At 42.1% G+C, this 24,802-nt stretch overlaps 1 long non-coding RNA gene across 2 annotated transcripts in view; it reads left to right on the forward strand.

Annotated features, from left to right (window-relative positions):
- LOC132481144 (uncharacterized) overlaps positions 1-24,802 on the forward strand; it is a 148,397-nt gene that overhangs the window by 91,512 nt on the left and 32,083 nt on the right. Inside the window, exons 3-4 of one of the 2 annotated variants that reach the window (XR_009530777.1) lie at positions 10,261-10,405; positions 14,105-15,029. The exons of the other annotated variant lie outside the window; for it this stretch is intronic. This is a non-coding gene — a long non-coding RNA (uncharacterized LOC132481144). Of the gene's footprint in view, positions 1-10,260; positions 10,406-14,104; positions 15,030-24,802 lie in introns of those variants that run through there. 2 annotated transcript variants of the gene reach the window in all.

The raw sequence follows: 24,802 nt of genomic DNA on the forward strand, positions 1-24,802 counted from the left end.
TGAAGGAGGGGGAGTGAGGCCAGAGAACGTCTTTTTTTAAAAAAATTAATTAATTAATTAATTAATTAATTTTTATAACATCTTTATTGGAGTATAATTGCTTTACAATGGTGTGTTAGTTTCTGCTTTATAACAAAGTGAATCAGTTATACATATACATATATCCTCATATCTCCTCCCTCTTGCATCTCCCTCCCTCCCACCCTCCCTATCCCACCCCTCTAGGTGGTCACAAAGCACCGAGCTGATCTCCCTGTGCTATGTGGCTGCTTCCCACTAGCTATCTACCTTACGTTTGGTAGTGTATATATGTCCATGCCACTCTCTCACTTTGTCCCAGCTTACCCTTCCCCCTCCCCATATCCTCAAGTCCATTCTCTAGTAGGTCTGTGTCTTTATTCCTGTCTTACCCTAGGTTCTTCATGACATTTTTTTTTTCTTAGATTCCGTATATATGTGTTAGCATATGGTATTTGTCTTTCTCTTTCTGACTTACTTCACTCTGTATGACAGACTCTAGGTCCATCCACCTCACTACAAATAACTCAATTTCGTTTCTTTTTATGGCTGAGTAATAGTCCATTGTATATATGTGCCACATCTTCTTTATCCATTCATCCTATGATGGACACTTAGGTTGCTTCCATCTCCTGGCTATTGTAAATAGAGCTGCAATGAACATTTTGGTACATAGAAAATATGAACAGACCAATCACAAGCACTGAAATTGAAATTGTGATTAAAAATCTTCCAACAAACAGAGAACATCTTTTTCTAATTAGCACAAAGGCTGCAAGAGGCCAGCGGCAGCCTTGGTGGTAGATAATACTCTGCTGAATTGAATACAGAAAGTTCTCAAGTATTATCTGCTATTGGCAATTGCTCCCAGCAGAACTTTCTATCACCTGCATGAGCATCTGTACCTCTTTTTTCAAATGAAAAAAATTAAAAGTTCATATTACTGCAATTGATTTTTTTACTACTAATTCGATTGCATCATTTTTTTTCCTAGAGCTAGTTACTCAGAATGATGGTTCTGCAGGGAATGAGAGATTTTTCCATTCTCTTTTATTTCCAAAATGCAATGTCATGGGTACTTTAAACGTGATTAAAAATATACCCCCATTAAATATTGTTTTTAGCAATGGCAATTATTATTGATTGAAAGTGTACTACTACAGTATACACAATAATGCCAAATATTCAGGTTTCTGTAATTCCAGGGAACTGATGGGACTTTTGTACCTTGTAATGCTGAACAGTGCGGAACTTTCCCTAAAACTGGTATTGGCAAGGGCAGAGGTCGTTCCAGTTTTAGAGTGTCCTGCTCCATTAGAGATGCTAATGCAGAATTGTAAAGGGGAAAACTAGTGGTGGTTATGATGATTCTTTTTAGATTAAGAATTGAAATGACATTTATTTTGGAAGTGTTTCTCTAGCTGCCTTCGCCACAAGAAGCTTGTTGGACGATAAATCACCTAATACGTTTTACGTGTCCCTGAGTTTTGGCTAATGTACCAATCTCTTTATTGAAACATCCATTTACATGATATAAATCAGCTCTGAGCACAGCTTGGAGACCAGACGCCCTGGTTGGGGCTACTGTCGCTGTCCCAGCTGGCGTCTGGGAGCGGACCTTGAATCCTCTGCTTGGAGCAGAAAGGCTACAAGCATGCAGACAAGGGCTTGGTGCTTGCCTGGGGTCAGATGCATTTTCAACCAAGAAATGCCAGGGAAATAGAGATGAGTCATGACTTAATGGAAACGTTAGATTATGGACACTTGCCAGTAGACTGTAATGATAGCTACTTCATCTTCCTTTTCCACTAAGGAGTGTGAGTTTCAGACATTCCTGAAAGTTAAAGAGGCACATGGCAGTAACAATAGTCTGTGAATCAGAATGGCGTCATGTAGTTCTTTGAAGAACTTCAATTTTAATTCAATTTGCACTACAAGAATAAACGTTGGCCTTCACATAGAAAATTGATGTAAGATAAGCGTTCTGAGTACTGTTCAATTGTTTTAATAGTGAAGTGTGGTGTGTGTGTGTGTGTGTGTGTGTGTGTGTGGTGGGTCAGACTCACTACAGCTTGTCAAGGGTTATAGGAGCTTTCTGTATGTTTTCTTTCTTTTTATCTTTGTAAGGTTTACGTGTCTGTGTAGTGAGCAGACCTGTGCCTTGGGTCTATTTTTCAAGCATTTGACAAGGCAGAAAGAGGAAGCAGCAGAGTAAAATTTAGTGTCACTTATGAGTCAGGTGACTGTGATGAGTCACGTCAGCTCTTGAATACAGTTTCTGCATCGGTAAAATAAGGGTGCAGGTTATCAAAAGTATTAAAAGGTCAAAGTCCTACAGCAGTGCTGTTCACCACTAAATAGGGACAGGACATATCTCCATAACTTCCACAGGATGAGACTGGGAGTGGGTTCTTGTCCTCACACCCCAGCTCTCGCTGTTGTCACATATTACAGACGTAGAGCCGGGAACCTGGGGCTCTGGTCGCTTCGTTACCACCTTAAGATTGAGAAATTCCTAAAACCCCAAGACCTAGCGGGGCTCAGCTTTCTCAATAATAAATGAGAGGGAGGGACTTGGCACTGTTCAGGGTCCTTCTTGAGACAAACTTCTATGAGTCTGGAAATCAATGCAATAGAGCTAACAAATGGGATCCTGCTCCCTCACCTCTGGGGATCAGAAGAGATAATGACTTAGCACTTGGCATTTTGGCCAGTTCTGCTGGCTTTTCCCCAGCCAATGTTCTTCTCCTCTCTGGTTTTCCCCTTTTGATTTTGAGCTGTCAGACAGTTGATCAATGATATATACTTTGTATGTTTCGTTTTGTCAATAAAAGGTGATTTTAAAAAGCCACTTTTTCCTTTCCTGTAAACAAGCGCTTGCTTATGAGTTCAGAGGGGATTGATAGGAAGTATTGTGTTCTCTCAACATACACCACCCCCACTCCCCATACCCACACACCAACAGTGATGATGTGCTTTGAAAGTCCAAGAAAGAAGATGAGTTTTATTAATTTCAAAACTGCCACTCAGGCCCTTGGGCAGGGTCACTGGGGCTAACTCCTGAGCCCATGGGGTGTTGGACCTTATTCCCCTTTCCTGTATAAGGTTCTGATTCCATTTCAAACTTTCTGCCTTTAATGACATGCAAGGGACCTATGCAAGGTTTCAATAGTGTGACTTTCCCAGTGCTTTGTCCTGGGTGCCTGTGATGGCCATGTTGTCCTTGCCTGGACTTTCTAGGGGTGGAAGGCAAGCGTTCGAAGTACTGTTTTATTCTTTTAACAGTTAAGGGTGTGTGTGTGTGTGTGTGTGTGTGTGTGTGTATCTGTGTGCTTTTCCAATCACAGAAAGTAGAGACTAAGTAACTCACCTTGACTTCCTCCTAAAGTAAAGGTCATTTACTCATGATCAGGAGCAGAAAATCCTTTGTCTATTTCCCTCCTCTGTCCATGGACCATGTTGCCATCTGATAGGACATTTCAATTGCAATGGTATGTAAATAACTTTTGCTCTGACCCTGTCCCATCCACGTGGGGATGCAGGAGAGCCAACTCCTAGCCCAGAAGAGCCTCCTGGCCCAATGCCCTGCTATCAGCTTGCCTTTGACCTTGGGAGCCAAGGGCAGTCTGCCTTCTTCCACGCCTCCAGGATCCAAGATGCTACAGTGTTTTCCCATCACCTGCTGCAATGTCGAATGGGAACTTATGTTTTTGAAGTGACGGTTTGGAAGAAAATGTTTTTTTCTCCAACCCTGAAAAGACCATCTGAGCATTCCTAAGCACTTAGAGATAATTGTGTGGATGAACATCAATGTAAATATCGCGTCTCTGATCAAGTAAAAAATAAGGGCAGGGGAGTAAAAAGATGAGAACATCTTTCCACATAATAAACATTTAAAAAAACCAAAAACTGTTTGAAAAAAAATGTAAGAAAGCAAGACTCACCTGCCTAGCTTCAAATCCAGGATTTGAGCTGGAAAATCGATGGTAAGTTTTCCTAGCAACTGTAAGTCAGCCTCCTTCATAAAAGTCCTTAATCCAAAATGCCCCTTCTGCTCCTGCCTGTACCGTTTACAGTAAGACCTTTTATTACAATTATGAGCATAGGACACAGGAATGTGTCTTATGTTTGGCAAGCAAAACTGTAATACTGTACGCAAGAATTCTCTTATTAAAATGCACATGCACTCAGACCTGAGATTTATTGGTCTTTTTTTCTGGTTGCATTAAGTTCTTAAGCTGATTTTTGATATTACTCCTGTGGCATTTTAAAGCTTTTGTGCTTAAACTGCACATTCTGCTCCAAGCACAGATATTTCAAGATGAAGTAGGCAGTGTTTCATGGAATTTCAAAGAGATAGGGTGGCTAGATGATGAATGAACGTGTTTACCATGTAACAGAGGAATGAAATGGGCCAAGATTTTTCTCCTGAAGCCAGGCTTTTTTACCCTCCAATAATATATTTTAATATTTCCTCTTCTTTGGGACAATGTATATATGGCAGACTGTGCTTTACTCTTTTATTTTTCTTGACTTAGGGTCAGAGGGACAACTCATATGAACAGGGTCACCAACCTCGGCTACTTGGCTTTCTGTGCCCTTTCCTGTCTGCTGGCATCTGTGTTACATTACTCCTGGGGCCGTTTCAATGGCTTCGTTGAAGTTCTTCCTCTCCTTTTTGTTCAGTTTCCTTCCTTTAGCAGATCACTTGGTAATGGCTTTGAAATCTCTATGTTATTTGTTCTCATCCCTTGACCAGCCTGCAGTGTTTCCGGAGGTAATCTGATGAATTGGCTTGAAAAGCTCAATTTGGAGAATAGCTAACAGGCAAGGGAAGTGATGGGTATGAATAACAGAGATGGCGGAGGCCCCTCCTTAAATCAGTATATACAGTGAGGGAGGGGCCAGGTGTCAGGAAACACAGGACTAATGTTGCTGGGTATTAAGTGTTGCCATTCTTAGAACTGAGGCAAGAAGAGGGAATGAGGATCCATGTTGCCGTCCCAGGCCGTCTTGTGGGTGGAGAGCTCTCCATTTATTGTTTCACTGTTATTACCCTTGGAAAGAGGAAGTGTTGTCTGTGTTTTGCCTGGTGCTGCAAAATCAGATTAACATTGACCTGAGCCCTGCTACAGGCTACAAGTGAAGTGGGGGTGCATCTAGGTGCAGCCGAGCACTAGCTCTGGGTAGAAGAGGTTTAGAAGCAGTTGGTAACCACAGTGGAATTTCTAACGCCAAATAGCCTGTGATCAATTATCTGAAAAATGTGACCTTGAACAGGCCTTCCAAGGTCAGTGTCAGCAAGGAGGGCACAGAGCTGGGGCCCCAAGGATGGGAGGACTGAGGTGGTGAAGGGGGAACTGAGACATTCTGGGTAAGAGGGTGGTGGCAGCAAAGTAGAAGGAGCCCCAGCCAGGGCTTCGGAGACCTGGCTTTTCACCTGTGCTCCATGTCTGTGCTCCAGCGTCCTGTGTGGCATGGGGCAAGCTACAGACCCTTCTGAAGTTTTGTTTCCTCAACAGTAAATGGAGTAGTTAGGTGATTCATTCATTCAAGGGATATTTTTTGAGCACCTGCTGTGTATCAGACACCGTGCTGAGCCCCAGGGGTACAAGAGTGAGCAGCATTGATTCATGCCTTCAAAGAGGGTAGTCTTCTGGGGTAAAATCACAAGTCATCAGGCGCTCAGATTACTGGGAGTTAAGTCCCGTGACTGAGAACAGTAAGATACAGTGGGAATACTAGGGAGAGAAGCCTCCCAGAGGAGGAGGCATTAGAGCTGAGATTGAAACGTAGGTAGAGGCTGGGTAGCAAAGATGAAATGGGGAAGGGTCTTCTGAACCCGGGAGCAACACTCCTGTTTGACAGGAACATGAAGTTCAAAATGGTAGGAGCACAGAGCTCTGGCGCTCTGGAGTGTGTACAGGATACTGAGTATAGCTCCCTGTGCTATACAGCACGTCCTTGTGGGTAATCTAGTGTGTACAAGGTAGTGGACGCTGTGTAACGTTAAGAAGACCCAGCAAGTTCTACCATGAACAGGAGTGCTACTAACTAGCTGTGTGAACTTGAACAACTCTCTTTACCTCGTAAAACCTGGTAAAATGGGATACTAATGGCATGTACCTCATTGGAATATTGTGGATTAAATTAGATGATGTAGGTTAAACTTCTAGTGAAGTGCCTGGAATGTAGCAAAGTTTTATAAATATTCATTGCTGAATTCTCATTGTCTTTATCCCTTCGGAGCTCCAGGGACCCTGTGAGTCACCAGGCCCCTTGCCCCTAGGGCCAGCTCACAACTTTCCCAATCACTGCAGCCCTCTCTGGGGAGTCCAGTTCCCATAATATCAGCTTAAGAAATTTCCGTGGGATTAATTCGGGAGCAGATGCTTGCACTGGCTTAGCTTTCCCCCCTGTTTCTAGGAGTTACTGATTTAGGTTCATTTTTCCCCAGTATTTTCTCTCATATTATTGTACCTAGGCATTTCCTATGTGGAATCCAGAAAAAATATTGGTATATGTAGTTCTATCCTTATGAATAATATGGGTTTCTATCTCTATTGTTTTGACACAATGACCAATGAATAATTAGAACAACCGGGAAGGCTTGGAAAAATAATGTACTTTCTGCTGTTTAAAATTATTTTTGTCATCACTTTTCTCCTTGACACTAAGGGTAGAGTTATACCTGTATCTGCCTTCCGTCCCCCCAAGTACAAATCTTACTTTTAGGTTGTTTGAAAGGTTAATTTGGCCTTTAAATGTGTTCCTTTAAGTTTTTACTTCTACCACAAGTGATTTCTAAGATCGTCCTATCAGAGAAATGCAGCACTCTTAAAACTCTACTTTATTCTGGATAGACCACTTCCTATGTATTTGTGGAAAATGTGGCACAATTTTTTTTTTTTTTTCTTTTCTTTTTGCGGTATGCGGGCCTCTCACTGTTGTGGCCTCTCCCGTTGCGGAGCACAGGCTCCGGACGCGCAGGCCCAGCGGCCATGGCTCACGGGCCCAGCCGCTCCGCGGCATATGGGATCCTCCCAGACCGGGGCACGAACCCGTATCCCCTGCATCGGCAGGCGGACTCTCAACCACTGCGCCACCAGGGAGGCCCAATGTGGCACAATTTTTAATCGAGTATGTACATTTTAAGGAACTGCAAACATGCTGTAAGTGTGAGCAGTTTTGAGAATCGAATCGTATTCAAAACTTAAGGACCCTCAAAGACATATTCAATGCTTTCTGGATTTCCCGGCCCTCCATATTCTGACCTTGAATAATTCTTCCTTTACAGTTGACCCACGATCCAGCAGCAGCAGATGTATAAAATGTTGCAATAGCAAAAGGGATTTACAATGGTTCGTGCTCTTTTCTTTTTCTTTCTTTCTTTTTTTTTATCAGACACGTGCAGCAACACAGTGAGCTTTACTCTTTAAGGATGTCAGCGTCTTTTTTTTTTTTTTAAGGAATTCCTTTATTTATTTATTTATTTATGACTGTGTTGGGTCCTCGTTTCTCTGCAAGGGCCTTCTCTAGTTGCGGCAGGCGGGGGCCACTCTTCATCACGGTGCGCGGGCCTCCCACGATTGCGGCCTCTTTTGTTGCGGAGCACAGGCTCCAGACGTGCAGGCTCAGTAGTTGTGGCTCACGGGCCCAGCTGCTCCATGGCATGTGGCATCTTCCCAGACCAGGGCTCGAACCCATGTCCCCTGCATTAGCAGGCAGATTCTCAACCACTGCGCCAGCAGGGAAGCCCTGGTGTGTGCTCTTTATCAGTGACTTGAACAGCATTCATTCATAAGGATACACCAAAATTCAGTAATGCAGATCTGGAGGAAGCAGGAACTGAAACAGGCAGTTTTATCTGAGGCCAGGTGGCTCTGTCTAGAATTTAGACACACACGGGATTTCTTTAAATGTGGCACACATGGTTTGATACAATCCCCACTTTCTCCTCCATCCACACCATGGCCTTCTAAAGGACTTCGGTTAAGCACAGTCTACTGTTCCTTCAACAAGAAGAAAGGAAAGCAATGGAAAATCTGGCAAGATGAGTTGAATATGAGTCAATGCTTGGACTACTGGAAGTGAAAGACATGTCCAGAAATAAAAAAAAAAAAAAACCTTTTAGCAAATTGAGAGCATTGATTGAACTTTGCAAGGAAGTGTTTCTTTTGTATTTTTCTTTTTTGATAAATGTCAGAGGTATTGAAATCAAGAGAATAAATGAAAAACATTGAGCAAGGATGATGGCTATGGATGGTGGCATTAAAAGTCTTACTTGGGGGGCTTCCCTGGTGGTGCAGTGGTTGAGAGTCCGCCTGCCGATTCAGGGGACACGGGTTCATGCCCTGGTCCGGGAAGATCCCACATGCCGCGGAGCGGCTAGGCCCGTGAGCCATGGCCGCTGAGCCTGCGTGTCTGGAGCCTGTGCTCCGCAACGGGAGAGGCCACAGCAGTGAGAGGCCCGCGTACCGCAAAAAAAAAAAAAAGTCTTACTTGTAACAGTGTGGAATAATCAGGGTAGAAGCCTATGGGGGTGGTTCTCTTAGAATCCATCCTAATGGGAGCTAGGCTGGGGGCACAAGGCTGGGGGCTTTATAGGCACAAAACCACAGAGCTACGCTCCAGCTCAGAATCAGAGTTAACTTCTTCTTGTGGTTTGGTTTTACATTTCAGTGCCCATGCCCAGTTCCCGCTGGTACCCACAGGATCATCCCTTCTTATTGGCTTGGTTGCTTGCAGCGGGTCCGGCGCCTGGGACCAGCTGCCCCAGGTGGGAGTGGCACGTCTTTCTAGGAGGTGGTGCTTAGCTTTTCTTTGTTTTCAGTCGCCATCTTGATGAAAAACTAGTAATGTTTTCACTATCAAAGAACATCTAGAGCCATGTGTTATAGGCTGGTTCCATGTTCTAGCATGTTTTGAAAAGTTACACTTTTTTCTTCTGGAAGTTTGAAGGGTCACTGAGACATGGGTGTGCATGGGGGGTGTTCCCCTCCCCCATGTTATATTTAGAACCTGTGCTGTTAGTTCATTTCTACCCAAATCCTACAGGCACTGTGTCCCTGATTCTGTTCCAAGCGCCCCTAACAGTGTCCCCTAACAATTAGCTGCATTTTTGGCTAATTGCAGCTCAGTGCTTGGAATAAACATTTCAGTTCACTTCTCAGGGGCTGACAGATTGGAGCTGCTGTACTCAGTTTCTTGTTTTATATTGTCATCAGCATTACCAGGCAGCTTTTTGGAAGATGGACATGTACTTAGATACAGATCGCTTACCCTCTAGAAGATCATTGCTTTAGAACTTCATACTTGGAATCCAACCTGGAGATTCTGATTCAGTGAATCTGGGATGGGGCCCAGGAAGTTGTAGTTTTAACAAGTATCTTGGGTGATTCTTATCATCAGAGAAGCCTGGAAAACACTGCTTTATTGTATACTCGACCTTCCTGTTCTCTCTCCCACCCCAATCACATAGACCTGCGAAATATTTGCATGTTGTCTTTGTAATGAAGCTGTACACTTCTATTTGGCAGCATGAATATAACATGGTGATTTTGAGCCCTTGTGATGTTTTTAAAATGGAGTTTTACCAGATCAGTCTTCTTGACACATTTAATTCACTGCTCGCTCCTTTATGAACTTTGAGTTGTTAAACAACTCTGATGTCTTCGCTTCTGTTTTTGTTTTTTTAATCGGAAATTTAGTTCATCAGAAAAACCTGCTAAGGCAGCTGTTCAAAGTAGTGATTGATGTTCTTTTCAATTAAAAATTGGGGGGAAGGGAGAAAGTGGGAAGTTGTTTCATTGCTATAGGGGTTCAGTTTTCCAAGATGAAAATAGTTCTGGAGATTGATTGTACAACAATGCGAATATACTTAACACTACTGAAATGTACACTTAAAAATGGTTAAGATGGTACATTTTATGTTATGTGGTTTTTTTACCACAATTAAAAAATGTTTTGGGGAAGTGAACACAGGTTTATTGTCCAGATAAAGGACGGAAAATGAACATGTGTACCTCTGATTTGGCCAGGCACTGTGTTAAGGCCTTATCTACTTTTTCAGTTTATTATTTTAGTCTTTAAATGACCCTGTCCCAATTACACAGATAAGGAAATAGAAGGTCACTGAACTCAGAGGCCAGGGTCGCTCAGATGTAGAGCCCAGGGGTCTGCCCAGCTCTGCCCACCTCCACACTCATGCTCTTTCTGGTTGTAAACTTCTGCCCTACCTAGGTTCCCTGGCTCTTTCTGGAGCATCAGAGAAGCATGAGTCCTGTGCAGCACACCTAAGGCTGGAGGGGACCTTCTTCAGACACATCTCTGTGCAGTGAGCATCTCCAATGGATGTCCACTCTGGGTTCCCCAATCTTGTGAGCTGGTAAGATTTAATGTTGGCAAACTGGGAAAGTTTAAGGCTTACCTTTAACAATTATTTAACTATGAGGGACTCTCTAAAGGGATGAGTTGAGAATGACAGAAGCCCCAGTTTGGAATGATGTACGTACAGTTCACCAATCCCCTTGACCAGTCCCGGGTGCATAACCGATGCCCACCAAAGCTCCCTGGGATTCGCTGTAGTCCGGTGATAGCTTCAGGCTCTGGGTACTACTGGGAAACCCTTAGCCCACAGTGGCGGAAGGCAATGTCTCTGTCATGTCCCATCGGGACCTTCACTCCCTTGTCCTGGTTTTCTGTCACTGCCACCCCTCCTCTCTGTCCCCTGCAGGTCAGAATCAGAATGCTCTCACTGACAGATCAGAGCTTTCCTACTATTTGCAAAAGCTTCCGTGCATCTGGGCTCAGTGGCATCAAGTTTAGAATTTAATGTCCTGGTTTCATTAACTATATTTCAATGACTTTAGGGACTGCCTTCCCTAATTATGCCTACTCAGCCCTGAGTGGGTCCATTGCTGGACCTTCTCCTATGTATTTGCTGGAATATGAGTCTCTTTTCGTCTCCTTTCTCTTTGACAACCCCCCGCCCACTCCCGCCAATAAAAGAGAATAACTTTTAGGATGAGGGCTTCCTGGAGAATCTATTCCATTGGACAGAAGGATTTGACAAGTCTGTGCTCACCATCAAACTTGACCTTCTGTTTCTATCCACTTAGGACCTGTATCCTGCCTGCCATCTGTTTTTCTACCATGATTTCATCTTTTATAAGTCACTTTACCTCTCTGGGTCCCACTTACTCATTTATTAAATGAAGGTCCCTTCTAGCCTGAGCATTCCAGGATTGCACTAATTTTTCTCTCTATTCCCAATTTTATCACCCCTGGAATGCCTCTCTTTACTTGGAGCTCTGCTAACAGAGGACAGGCAGTGTTGACACAGCCCACCCTTGGCTTCTCCTACCAGGACCCCAAAGACACTCTGGCACCTCCCGGCCTCTGGGGCCAAGATGACTTGATTCTTCTTGATGCAGGTGGAGGCTGGAGCTTTGTTTTAGGAAGTGGCTCAGAATGACTGAATCAGAGCTCAGGACAGTCCAGTACTGACCTCACAGTGACTGGTATCAGAGGAGCCCTAATGATACACGCTGCCCCAGTGTCCTTATTCACATTCCTTTGCAAGTCCCTACTTGTAAAATGAGGTTACGATAATACTATGAAAACTTAAACTTACCCTCAATAACTTCTATCTTTTGCTGACAATCAATACTTTTCTTAAACAACTTTTCTTCAGTTCCAGCTGGTTTTGAGGAGTAGGGCTTTTTCCCCCTCATAGAGTTTTAAGAAATGCTTCCTCAGCAAATTGAGAATAAGAAGGTATATAAAATGTTGTCTCTCACTATCTCCATGACTCATTCCAAAGTGTTAGTTTAGAAACTTTTGTAATTCAGATGAAAGTTTCAGAAAAATGACAACATATAAAAAAGTCTGCAGGATCATTCCATAGTAGTCAAAACTGAAAACAGTCAGAACCAACATCTTTAAAGATGCCAATAAAGTTGGTGATGGGTATAGCTATGTCATGGGTACCATGATCCATGGGAGAGACTCAGGAGTGTGTTCCTTCTCAGTTATGGAATATTAGAGACCACTCAGCCTTTGTATGATGGGAGTGCTTGCAATGACAGAGCATAAATTTTTAAAGCAATCTTTTTTTCCATTAATGTATTGGGTTAGCCAAAAGTTTCGTTCAGTTTTTTTCCATAAGATGGCTCTAGTAACACTTAGTTTTCTTTAACTTCATTCGAAACAGTTTTGTTAGGTTGTGACAGCTGTCATATCAGCATGCATTTAAAGAGGCTTATCAAAATCGGTGAATTTTTGTGTAGCCATTTTAATATTGAAGATGGAAGAAAAAAAGCAACATTTTTGGCCTGTTATGCTTTATTATTTCAAGAAAGGTAAAAATGCAAAAAAAGATTTGTGCAGTGTATGGAGAAGGTGCTGTGACTGATCAAATGTCTCAAAAGTGGTTTGTGAAGTTTTGAGATTTCTCGCTGGATGATGCTCCACGGTCGGGTAGACCAGTTGAAGTTGATAGCGATCAAATCAAGACATTAACTGAGAACAATCAATGTTATACCAGGCGGGAGATAGCCGACATACTCAAAATATCCAAATCAAGCACTGAAAATCATTAGGACCAGCTTGGTTATGTTAATTGCTTTGATGTTTGGGTTTAACATAAGTTAAGCGAAAAAAACCTTCTTGACCATATTTTCACATGCGATTCTCTACTTAAACGTAATGAAAACGTTCCATTTTAAAAACATTGTGACAGCCAATGAAAAGTGGATACTGTGCAACAATGTGGAATTGAAGAGATCGTGGGGCAAGTGAAATGAACCACCACCAACCACACCAAAGGCCAGTCTTCATCCAAAGAAGGTGATGTTGTATATATGGTGGGGTTGCAAGGGAGTCCTCTATTATGAACTCCTTCCAGAAAACCAAACGATTAATTCCAACAAGTACTGCTCCCAATTAGACCAACTTAAAGCAGCACTCGACGAAAAGCGTCCAGAATCAGTCAACAAAAAACACATAATCTTCTATCAGGATAACTCAAGACCCCATGTTTCTTTGATGACCGGACAAAAACTGTTACAGCTTGGCTAGGAAGTTCTGATTCATCCCCTGTATTCACCAGACATTGCACCTTCGCATTTACATTTATTTCAGTCTTTACAAAATTCTTTTTTTTTTTTTTTTTTCTTTTTGCGGTATGCGGGCCTCTCACTGTTGTGGCCTCTCCCGTTGCGGAGCACAGGCTCCGGACGCGCAGGCCCAGCGGCCATGGCCCACGGGCCCAGCCGCTCCGCGGCATATGGGATCCTCCCAGACCGGGGCACGAACCCGTATCCCCTGCATCGGCAGGCGGACTCTCAACCACTGCGCCACCAGGGAGGCCCTACAAAATTCTTTTAACAGAAAAAATTTCAATTCCCTGGAAGACTGTAAAAGGCACCTGGAACAGTTCTTTGCTCAAAAAGATAAAAAGTTTTGGGAAGATGGAATTATGAAGTTGCCTGAAAAATGGCAAAAGTTAGTGGAACAAAAGGGTGAATACTTTGTTCAACAAAGTTCTTGGTGAAAATGAAAAATGTATTTTTTATTTTTACTTAAAAACCGAAGGCTATAACTGATTCACTTTGTTATAAAGCAGAAACTAACACACCACCATAAAGCAAGCACCACCAATAAAAATGTTTTAAAAACCCAAAAAAACACCAAAGGCACTTTTTGGCCAACCCACTATTTGTTAATGATTCCTTGTTGATTCTCTATTGATTTATTGATTATGAATTTCATTCATTCCTGTACTTATTCATTCAAAAATCATCCCTGAATTCTACCTGCCCTGTGTCAGACTCTGGATGAAGCTCTGGCATTAATTAGAGCACTGAACAAGGCAAGGAAGCTCTCTGACTTCACAGGGCTTGCATTTGAGAGGAGGGTTATAAACCGACTAGTAAATGAATTGAATAATAACAGATTTTGATAAATGCCACAAAGCAATTAACATGGTATAACATTAATAGTCAAGCTAGAAATCACTGAAATCCTAATTTGCTTACCCCTTTGGTTTTCTGATTCTCTATTTTCTTTCCCATTGTTCCTCCAGACCAAGAGTTCCCTAACTCAAGTTCAAGTAACTAATGATCAGAAAACAAGCAAGTAGAGGCCTAAGGGAGCGGTTTTTGTGGTTTTGCAGGTAAACAGGCCTCCTCCCTAACCACTCCTACTTAGTACCTTTCTTGCATTTTGGGAATCTTCAAAGTAGGCCATTTTTTAAAAGTCACAGGATCCTCATTAAAAAAAATTTTTTTGATATATGTATAAAATTACGGTTCAAGACAGTTTTAAAAAAAGGTTTGTATGTGACATAGCTCCACTCAAATTCATGATGTTAATTTTCTGAAATAACATTGGCAAGAAGAGATGAGAAATAAAATCAACCAACATCTAAACTGTGGCCTTACAAAGAGTTTGATGATGTCACCATGGAAAGAACAACTTGTTCCACTGTTCCCCACCCTCTGTCCTTTGTTCTGGCCTGGTTTTCTGGAACTCCCACTTCTGATCTGGGTTTTCCTACGGATTGGTGAACACCAGCAAATCATTAACCTTCCGTGTCTGCTTATCTCGAATTTGTTTCATTTGTATACATGTTGCCTGGTTTAGATGAGTCCAACCTGTAAAAATGCTCTCTCCATGGGTTTCTGTTATTGTTCTATATCTTAGAATTGCCTGTGTATTTTAGCGCTCTCTTCAATTTTTGTTTTCGCTGCAAAATAATTAAAAAGTAATGAGATATATACGAATGAAATTTAACAATCACTCTCCTCACCATAAAGCCCGTGCCAAGGCGATAAATTATCACGAGTGTTTAAAACAACCCGTCTGGTATTGAGGAAACCAAGTGGCTCTTTTCAAGTGGAAGAAAGACCGGAAAGGTTTTCTATATTAATGAGAACTGTACTTTAATTCTGTTGGGAGGGCTGCTGATGGCATACAAGGCTGTGTTTTATTGAGTTGAACATCTGTCACTGGCTTACAGAGCTGTTAATCATTCATTTCATATTCAGACTTATCAGTATTCATTAAAAACTCTCCATTTGAGCATTTTGGGGTCTTAGGTTTTTTTCTTTTCTTAAAAAAAAAGTTCAATTTTAAACACATTTTTCAGCCAGCAGCAAGCAGCAACTGGCAACAGGAGGTGGGAACTTGTCATACATGGAGATGACCAAGCAGCTTGTCCCTAGGGAAGGTTTAGTGTTGGTAGGGGCAGGATTCAGAATTAAAATTTACAGTCACCAATTTCCATCTTGATTCCTCACCTCCAAGATAATTTCAAAGTCGGTGCAAATGGCATTCCATTAGCATCTCTCAAGAGTCTTGCATATTTTTCTTGGGAGGTTGTAGAAAGCCTGAGCCGAAGTGCCTGGATGGTTAGGGCAGCCCTCTCACGGCCTCACTTACTTGGGAATCCAGGCACACACACAGTGTCTGAAGGTCTAAACAGAAAATAGGATGTCCTGCTCCAGCAAAAATCGAATGATTTTCCATATCTGCAGCAGAAAACTAATCCAGCAGCAATTTCTTCCGCCAGACCCACTTTGCAGCTCTGGCGTGTATTAAAAATGCAAGAAATATGCACTATGATCCATGGTTGCTTATTTCCCATTTATGAGACACGACTATTCCTAATGTTACCTGTATGGTAATTACCATACATCATCATACCCACAGTCTCTCAATGATTCAGAGAGGAATTAATGTACACTGCATTTTTTTCATGTAGGCAAGGGTATTAGAATAAATCTATTAGGTTTAGTACAAAAGGACCAAACAACCCGTATCAAGAAAAACCAACCATTGGGTTTAAGGGAAACTATTTTCATTGAAATGGAATGAAAGACTAGGCCTTCTGTCTCTGAGGAATGAGAATATAAAGTATAAACTTCTGAAACCTCTAAATCCCAGCAGAAATGCAGTCTTGCAGGAGAATGTGGACAGTAACCAGACGCCCTCGGAGGGAGAAGGTTTGGTCTCGGCTCTTGGGCACTCTCCCTCAGCACTCTTTCCTGTCTTTTTTTTTTTTTCCTGTACGCTGGCCTCTCACTGTTGTGGCCTCTCCCGTTGCAGAGCACAGGCTCCGGACACGCAGGCTCAGCGTCCATGGCTCACGGGCCCAGCCACTCCGCGGCATGTGGGATCTTCCCGGACCGGGGCACGAACCCATGTCCCCTACATTGGCAGGCGGACTCTCTTTCCTGTCTTTGAAGCCTCCATGGAGGTGAGCACCTGCCCAGGAACGAGAATCAGTTTTATCCTGTACTGAAGGCAGATGCTTGGTCTCCTGTCACAGAACACCTGAGCGTTTATCTGTCAGAATACAGACTTTAGGCCAGCAGAATTTTTTCCAAGTGGGGGATGAGTGGCTGGGAGCCATATCCTGTCCCCCATCCCAGCCCAGCATCCGCAGGAGTCTCAACTCGTGGCCTGAACTTACTACCATAAGTGTCTTGTCAGGCTGTAGTTTAAAAAAAAATTTTTTTTTTAAATTTTGGCCGCACTGTGTGGCATGTGGGATCTTAGTTCCCCGACCAGGGATCGAACCCGGGCCCCCTGCGTTTGAGGTGCAGAGTCTTAACCAGCTGGACCACCAGGGAAGTCCCCCAAGCTGTATTTTGAAGAGATTGGACCTCATCTAGTTTTAGTTGCAGCCTAAAGCTGATGTGGCCAGAAAGCAAGAAGAAAATACAGTGAGGAAAAGAAGACAAGAATTTTGCTTGTCCCAGACTGCGTCTGTGCTGTGTATTACTTCGTCTGGACTCAGTCTCTGGGAGCCTAAACACATGGTTATAACTGCTGTAAGGTGTGGGGATCTCACAGCCCAGCAAATTCCCAAGTTCAAAACCACATGGAAAGGGCAAGAGGCAAGGATGTATTGCCTATCCACAGAAAAGTATTGCTGGGAGCATTTTTTTCCCATTTTTAAACTCTTATTTTGAAATAATTTCAGGGTTTAAAAAATACAAAAAAGTACTGTATATCCTTCACCCAGAGTCCCCAAATTTAACATCTGACATAGTCACAGCTATGGGAGTATTTTAGTACAACCATCAAAATCAGGAGATTAAGCTTGATACAGTACTAAGATCTAATATTTAGACATTCAAACTTTGCCACTTGGCCCATTAATGTTCTTTTTCTGGTCCAAGATCCAATCAAGGATCTCACCTGGAATTTAATTTTCCTGTCCCCTTAGTTTCCTTTTATCTGCAATGTTTCCTCCATCTTTCTTTGTCTTTCATGACCTTGACGCTTCTGGAGAGTACAGGCCAATTATTTTGTGGAATATCCCTCAGTTTGGGTTTGCCTGGTGGCTCCTTGTGATGAGATTCAGGTTGTGTATCTTTGGCACATTTATCAGAAATGTCCCATTATTGGTGAGGTGCACTTTGGTTAAGGTGGTGTCTCCTGGGCTCCTCCTTTATACAATTTTCCTTTTTTATTGAAACATAGCTGATGTACAATATTATATAAGTTTCAGGTATACAACATAGTGATTCACAGTTTTAAAGGTTATATTCCATTTATAGTTATTATAAAATATTGGCTATATTCCCTGTTGTACAAGGTATCCTTGTAGCTTATTTACTTTATACTTAGTAGTTTGTAACTCTTAATCTCCTACCCCTATCATGCCCCTCCCTGCTTCCCTTTCCCCACTGGTAACGACTAGTTTGTTCTCTATATATGTGAGTCTGTTTCTTTCTTGTTATACTCATTAGTTTGCTTTATTTGTTAGATTCCACATGTAAGTGATATCATACAGTATTTGCCTTTGTCTGACTTATTTCACTTAGACCGTCTAGGTCCATCCATGTGGTTGCAAATGGCAAAATTTCATTCTTTTTATCTAGTTATTTTTTTCCCTTTGAAGAGATACTTTGAGTCTAAATATCCTGTTTCTCTTCATACATTCACTTATTCCTTTTAGCATCCTTTGATGATTCTTACCTGAAGCAATTATTACTGTGGTGTTTTTCCAAATGGTGGGTTTCTATCATTCCTTCTATATTTTTTAGTTGAAAATGTACAGTAAGGAAGAGCTTCCTTTTCTCTCATTTATTTATATTAAAATTGTTCATATCAGTAAGGGCTCATGGATTTTTATTTATTTTCTATGAGTTATCAATCCGTTACTACCATCATTTATTTTCTTGTTCAAATTATCCCTGGGTTTGGCCATTAGGAGCCCCTTCAGAGAGGTTCCTGTGTCCTTTTTGACATGGCCCTGTCATTCCTCGGGCACTTTCTTTCTTACTTTCTGATGTATCAAGGTGTTCCAAGCTCATCTGGTTCTTTCCCTGCTCCAGCCCTGGAATCAGCTATTTCTTCCAGGAAGACTGCTCCTTTCCTTGGAGATTGGTGTTTAGAGTCTAAGATCTTGGAGATGGTTGTCCTCATTGCTGTTGAAGTGTCATTACTTCTAGGCCTCTCAGTGGGCAGAGCTAAGAAATATATATTAGGGACACATTTGTTTCTATTAATATCTGTACACCTATTAAAAACCTAAGTGCCTACTATCTCCAACTGCAATCCAAACCCACAGGGCTCCTTCTTACCTTCCTCCTTTCTCATTTGTAACTCCTTTCTCTGACAATGAGAACTCTAGTCCTCGTATATTTACCTACCTGTTCAATCCTAGAATATACATAAACTAGTCTAACATCTTACCTTAAGTGCCTGGACTTAGTTACACAAGTGAGAAATTACATGTGGATTTTAAAATGTCATTTAAAAAATCCTCACTTTTCCTTCTCATAACATCACCCTTAGTAACTTTCTATAGTAATGCAAATTTTACCTTTTATTCTTCCAGAGACATCACAAGGCTGTCTTATTTCTTACTTAGGATTCCACATTTATTAGAGGCTTTTTTTTTCAAGTAACTTTTACAGGAGGAGCGTTGGGAATGGAATAAAAATATATTATCTTTTCTTTCTCTGATTTTACTTAGAGTATTTCAAACAGAACAAAAGAGGATTGTTAGCCAATCCATCTGTTTTCTTTCAATACAGTCACCTTGTCTTTTCATCTAGTTTAATTTTCATATTAATAGAATAGGGAACCATCAGAGCTCTCAACATGCAAAGAACTGACTTCTGCCCAATTTCTGAAGAAGTTAGGATGATGAAGAACGCGAAGGGTTTCTGGAGACCTGGAGATTTATTGAGATGATCCTGAGCAAGGATGCCATACCCTTGTTAAGGAAAGACAGAATTGACAAATGCAGCATTCTCAGTATTTCTCTGTACTCCAATACCCTAAAATCGTTGGCCTGGCCCTTTAAGACAAGCTATAGAACAACATTGCTACCACATCAGTCATCACTGCAGCGGAGCTGAGATGCATGGACATATTGTAAACATAGTTTTTGCCATGAGAACAGGGCCCACAGACCTCTACTCTGTGCCTCTACGTCACTTACGCATAGGATGCCAACAATAGATCAAAGTCGAGGCAGTTAACCCTTCATTTGCTTGCCGCCCCAATTCACCAAAATCCTACATTTGTTCAATGCAAAGTTGATCATTTTCTTTAAGACCAGCTCTGGCTAAAATAGGAGAGAGCAAGAAAAAATTTTGTAGAATATTTGAGCCCAAGCCCTCATCTGTCCAAGATATTTGTACTATATTTCTAACAGTTAGCTCAAGTAGGTGAAAGTAATCAACCTTAATGGGTTAAAATCCCTACCAAAACAAAGATTGTTTCAAAAACAATTTAGCTGCGTAACTGTTACAAGGTTGTACCTTAAAAAATTCACAATAAGTTTTAAAATAAAGGGGTGGGAAAAGATATACTAGGAAAGCATAATAAAAATACAGCAGGGTGGGGACTTCCCTGGTGGTGCAGTGGATAAGACTCTGCGCTTCCAGTGCAGGGGGCCCGGGTTCAATCCCTGGTCAGGGAATTAGATCCCACATCCATGCCGAAACTAAGAGTGCATATGCCACAACTAAGGAGCCGGCCTGCCACAGCTAACACCCAGCACAACCAAATAAATAAATAAATACTGAAAAAAAAAAAAAACCCAACAACAGGGCTTCCCTGGTGGCGCAGTGGTTGAGAGTCTGCCTGCTGATGCAGGGGACACGGGTTCGTGCCCCGGTCCGGGAGGATCCCACATGCCTCGGAGCGGCTGGGCCCGCGAGCCATGGCCGCTGAGCCTGCGCGTCCAGAGCCTGTGCTCTGCAACGGGAGAGGCCACAGCAGTGAGAGGCCCGCGTACCGCAAAACAAAAAAACAAAAAAACAAAAAAAAACCCCAACAACAACAAAAAACAGCAGGGTGTCAAGAATATCACACAAAGTAAAATTAAGAATAAAAGGATCTAAATGGGGCAAGATGATATTAAAAATAATAAAAAATACAATAAACAAAACCTATAGTTATAAAACCTCATGCACTGATTATCATAGCAAAAATGTACATAAGGCAATAAAACTATTGGGAGGCTGATGATAATTTAATAGATCACAATATTAGTGATAGATTTTAATATTACTTTTAATATTTTAAATTACTTTTTAAAAAGTAATATTTAAATTACTTTTAATACTAATAATCCTTTTAGTATTAAAACAGATTGAGGGGCTTCCCTGGTGGTGCAGGGGTTGAGAGTCCGCCTGCCGATGCAGGGGACGTGGGTTCATGCCCCGGTCCGGGAAGATCCCACATGCCGCAGAGCGGCTGGGCCCGTGAGCCATGGCCGCTGAGCCTGCGCGTCTGGAGCCTGTGCTCCGCAATGGGAGAGGCCACAACAGTGAGAGGCCCGTGTACCGCAAAAAAAGAAAAAAAAATTCCATATTAAACAAGTTTCTGAGTTATTCAATACTATTCAATGTTTTTTATAGTTTTGGGGATTTGGATGAGGCATCTGTCACACATAGCCACTTGACAACATTTTCAGTCTCCAATGATCCTTCCTCAACCCTAAATGGCAGAACAGACTCACTATCACTGAGACCCTGGCACAAAGCAGGAATCACCTACTGTACGTATCTTCTTCTGCTGGAAAATGGCCGTGTAGTATTACGTGTGCAGCAAAAAGGGAGTTAACTAGGTCCAGCAAGCAGCATTTTCTCCCAAAGCTGAAGATTGGTTCCTCCCATGGAGTCAGAAAGCTGATTAAGCATTTGTCCTTTGAGATGCATCACCTTGTGTGGATCACCAACAGCTTTGAACAGCGCTGAACTGCCCTATAGAGCCTGTGCCAGTTTGATTTGAGACTCCAGAAAGATTCCAATAATACATTTACTCCTCATTTTGTGGGTCTTTGAGCTCTCAGACCATACTCTCTACTTACTAGATTATCTATTTTTGGTGATGAATGTTTTGTTCCATCAGCAGTGAATGTGGGACTTCCCTGGTGGCACAGTGGTTAAGAATCCGCCTGCCAATGCAGGGGACACGGGTTCAAGCCCTGGTCCGGGAAGATCCCACATGCTGCGGAGCAGCTAAGCCCGTGTGCCACAACTACTGAGCCTGCACTCTAGAGCCCACGAGCCACAGCTGCTGGACCCCCGTGCCACAACTGCTGAAGCCCGCACGCCTAGAGCCCATGCTCCTCAACAAGAGAAGCCACTGTAGTAAGAAGCCCGCGCACCACAACGAAGCGTGGCCCCTGCTCACGGCAACTAGAGAAAGCCTGCACACAGTAATGAAGACCCAACACAGCCATAAATAAATTAAAAAACAAAAACAAAACAAAACAAAAAAAACAGTGAACAGTACCAAGACCTACACTTCAAGCAAGCACATTCCATGATATATGAAGGTTCTGTGGAAACCAAAATATATGATTAATCAGGGGTTCCAAACACATTGCACTGGAGTCATTGTGCCTCTGCTCTTCCTCTCACTCTCCAGTGCAATCTATAAGTCTATCCTGTAAGCCTTACCTTCACGATCTATTCCGAGTTCCACTGCTTCTTCACTACTTTGGTCCCAGCCCAAACCACCATTATTTTTGCTTAGATGACCACAGGAGTCTTCAGCTGATCTCCCTGCTTCCACCAGTGCCCCCCCTTTTTTTAAAAAGTGAAAGTCGTAGCATGTTACTTCTTTGCTTTAAACCCTTCAGTGGCTTTTTCCTTTGCTCAGAGCAAAAGCCAAAACCCATATAATGGTCCATAAATAGAATGACCATATGATTTATCCTATAAACAGGGACATTTTTAGAATGAAAAGGGGAGGTATGACAGATTATCCCAGAACAATAGGCATAAACAGGGCTATCTCAGGCAAATGAGCTATGGTCACCCTGTCTATAAAGCTTTGTATGATCTGTCCACCCACTGCTTCCTATCAGCCCTCATCACCCACCAGTATCACCCTCTTTCTCTGCTCTGCCCAGAGAGGCCTCCTTGCTGTTCTTTGAACATGCTAAGTGTGCTCCCACCTCAGGACCTTTTGCACTTGCTCTTCCCTCTAAATGGAATGTTTTTCTCCCAGATAAGTGCGTGTCTTATCCTTTCCTCTCTTGTGGACTCTGCTCAAATATCCCCTTATTAGGGGGACCCTCTTGGACCACCCTGTAAATTACAGCACTCTGGTCCCCTCTCCCACTTCCCCCAGTGCTCCTTATCCCTCTTACCCTGCTGACTTTTTCTTCTACTTTCCTTATCACCATCTGTCATGTTAGATATTTATCTTTTATTGTTTATGCTCTGTTTTCTCCCACAAGGATGTAAGCTCTGTGAGAACGGGGACTTTAATTTGCTCATGATTATATCTCCAGCCTCCAGAACTCTGCCCAGCATGTAGGGAGTACTGTGAATATCTATTGAAGGAATGAGTGAGTGGCTGAAGTGAAGAGACCTGAGGAAATCATGGTGTTCCCTGGGGCGTAGCACAAAGTATTTATGTTTAATCCCATCATGTGAAGTAGGAATAATTTGTCAGCAGAAAATATGGCCGTATGATCTTCGTAACATAAAATCATAAACACAAAAGTCCACAAGCAACATCAACAAAAATGAAACCCAGCAAGCTATTGAACTACGAAAGATGGGCTATTTCCAGGTTTTTACGTTCATATTTGCTTGCATCTTGTTAATTGATTTTGTCCTTTTACTCCTGCAAGTGCTGAAGTTCTTATAAGAGATACGTTGGAGAAAAACATATGATTTTGCACATTTTCTCCTTTAGCTTGACTGTTTCTAAGGAAAGAAAGCCACTGGTCACAGATTTTGGTCATGGAACACCTGGAGTGTTCTGCTGACTTGGGGCTTAAGAACTGGTGTAATAAATCACAATGAGTTCAACATAAATCGCCCTTGGAGAGCTTCCACATCCTTTCTAACATTGAGATCTGTATAAAATATCAGTCAATTTAATAAAGGAAAATTGGGATCTCATTTGTTATAATTATCATTTTAATTAAATTACTTACTAGGGAGATTGAATATTTTTTCCACACATGTTTAATATTTATGTTGTTTCTTCTGTGGATTTCGGTTAATCTCTTATGTCGATTTAGCTATTGTGTTAGGCTTTTTATTCTTGAATTGTTCGAGCTCTCTCTGTATGTAAGACCTCTTATGTTGTCAGTGGTCATTTGCCTTGTACTTTTGTTTCTGGTTGCTTTTTGCTACATAGAAGATGGGTACGTAAGTAATTTCCTGTACAATATTTTGCCTTTGATTTTATATTTATAAAGCTTTCTACACCTGTGTGTATGTGGAGGGTTAGGGGAAAGGAGTTGTATGTGCATTAGTGTGTGTATGTGTATCTTTGTTCCTCTTGTTGTCATCAAGTGAGGCAAAAATCCTGCGGGTAACAGTTTATTACATACACACCACCCTGTGTCTGTCAGTCAGTCAGTCAGGGAGTAAATCACACTGGCTTTCTTTGTGTATGTCAGATTGGTGTGAAACGAATGCTGTGGACCAGCAGGTGTCCTGCTGTGGCAACCCTAGTCTTCTGTGCTGGGAGACAGACAGTCTCAGAAACAGGAATGATGGGGTTCATTATTGTATGCTTTTCTGCCTTTCTTGTCCTTTCTCCTTATCCTTCCATTTTTCCATTCCAATTTCCTCTCCTTTGTAAGTTGCTGAACAAGTTTATAAGAACGGGGATTGATTTGTCTTAAGAAAAGGCAACTACAAGTTATTCTGTAAGCTTCCCAAAGGCAGGGCTATATTTTATTCATTTTTGAATCCTCAAAACCCAGAACACAACACATACACTCTACATTTGAATTAGGTGGCATAATTTCAAACTTGAAGCAAATGAGGAATTTCTTTGAGCATAGTAACAAGTATACACATGAAGTCATTGACCCAATTTTAATCAAAGTTGAGAGCGTTGAGTCAGACACAAAACAAAAGTAGAAAATAAATGGTGGAACAGTAACAGAGGGAAGTTTTGGAGTCTCTTTCCCTAAAATAAATGAAAGAAAATGGCTCTTTTGGAGAGCTTCTGCTTTTCTTATTGGTCTTTAGCTGGGGCCTAGACCAGCTCCTTCTATAGGGTTCTCCTGGATTTCTGATGCTGTCAAATTTGGCAGGAAAAACTGAGTGAGGCAAGATGCATTACTAGTGGGCATTCAGTCTTTGCAGTGTCCTGTCCTTTTTCTATCGGAGCATGTGGCCTCCATCTGGGAGCCTGGCCCTGCTGCTGTCCTTCCCCTGGCAATGACCTTGACATAGACAGCAGAGTTGGAAGGTTCTAGTATTTATATCGAATCCATTTTTGCTGATGACCCTGCCTTCCTTTGTCCCAAGTCTGGTGACTGACATTTGCC

Source organism: Mesoplodon densirostris, chromosome 20, assembly GCF_025265405.1.
Source record: "Mesoplodon densirostris isolate mMesDen1 chromosome 20, mMesDen1 primary haplotype, whole genome shotgun sequence".
In the NCBI taxonomy this organism is placed as follows: Eukaryota; Metazoa; Chordata; class Mammalia; order Artiodactyla; family Ziphiidae; genus Mesoplodon; species Mesoplodon densirostris.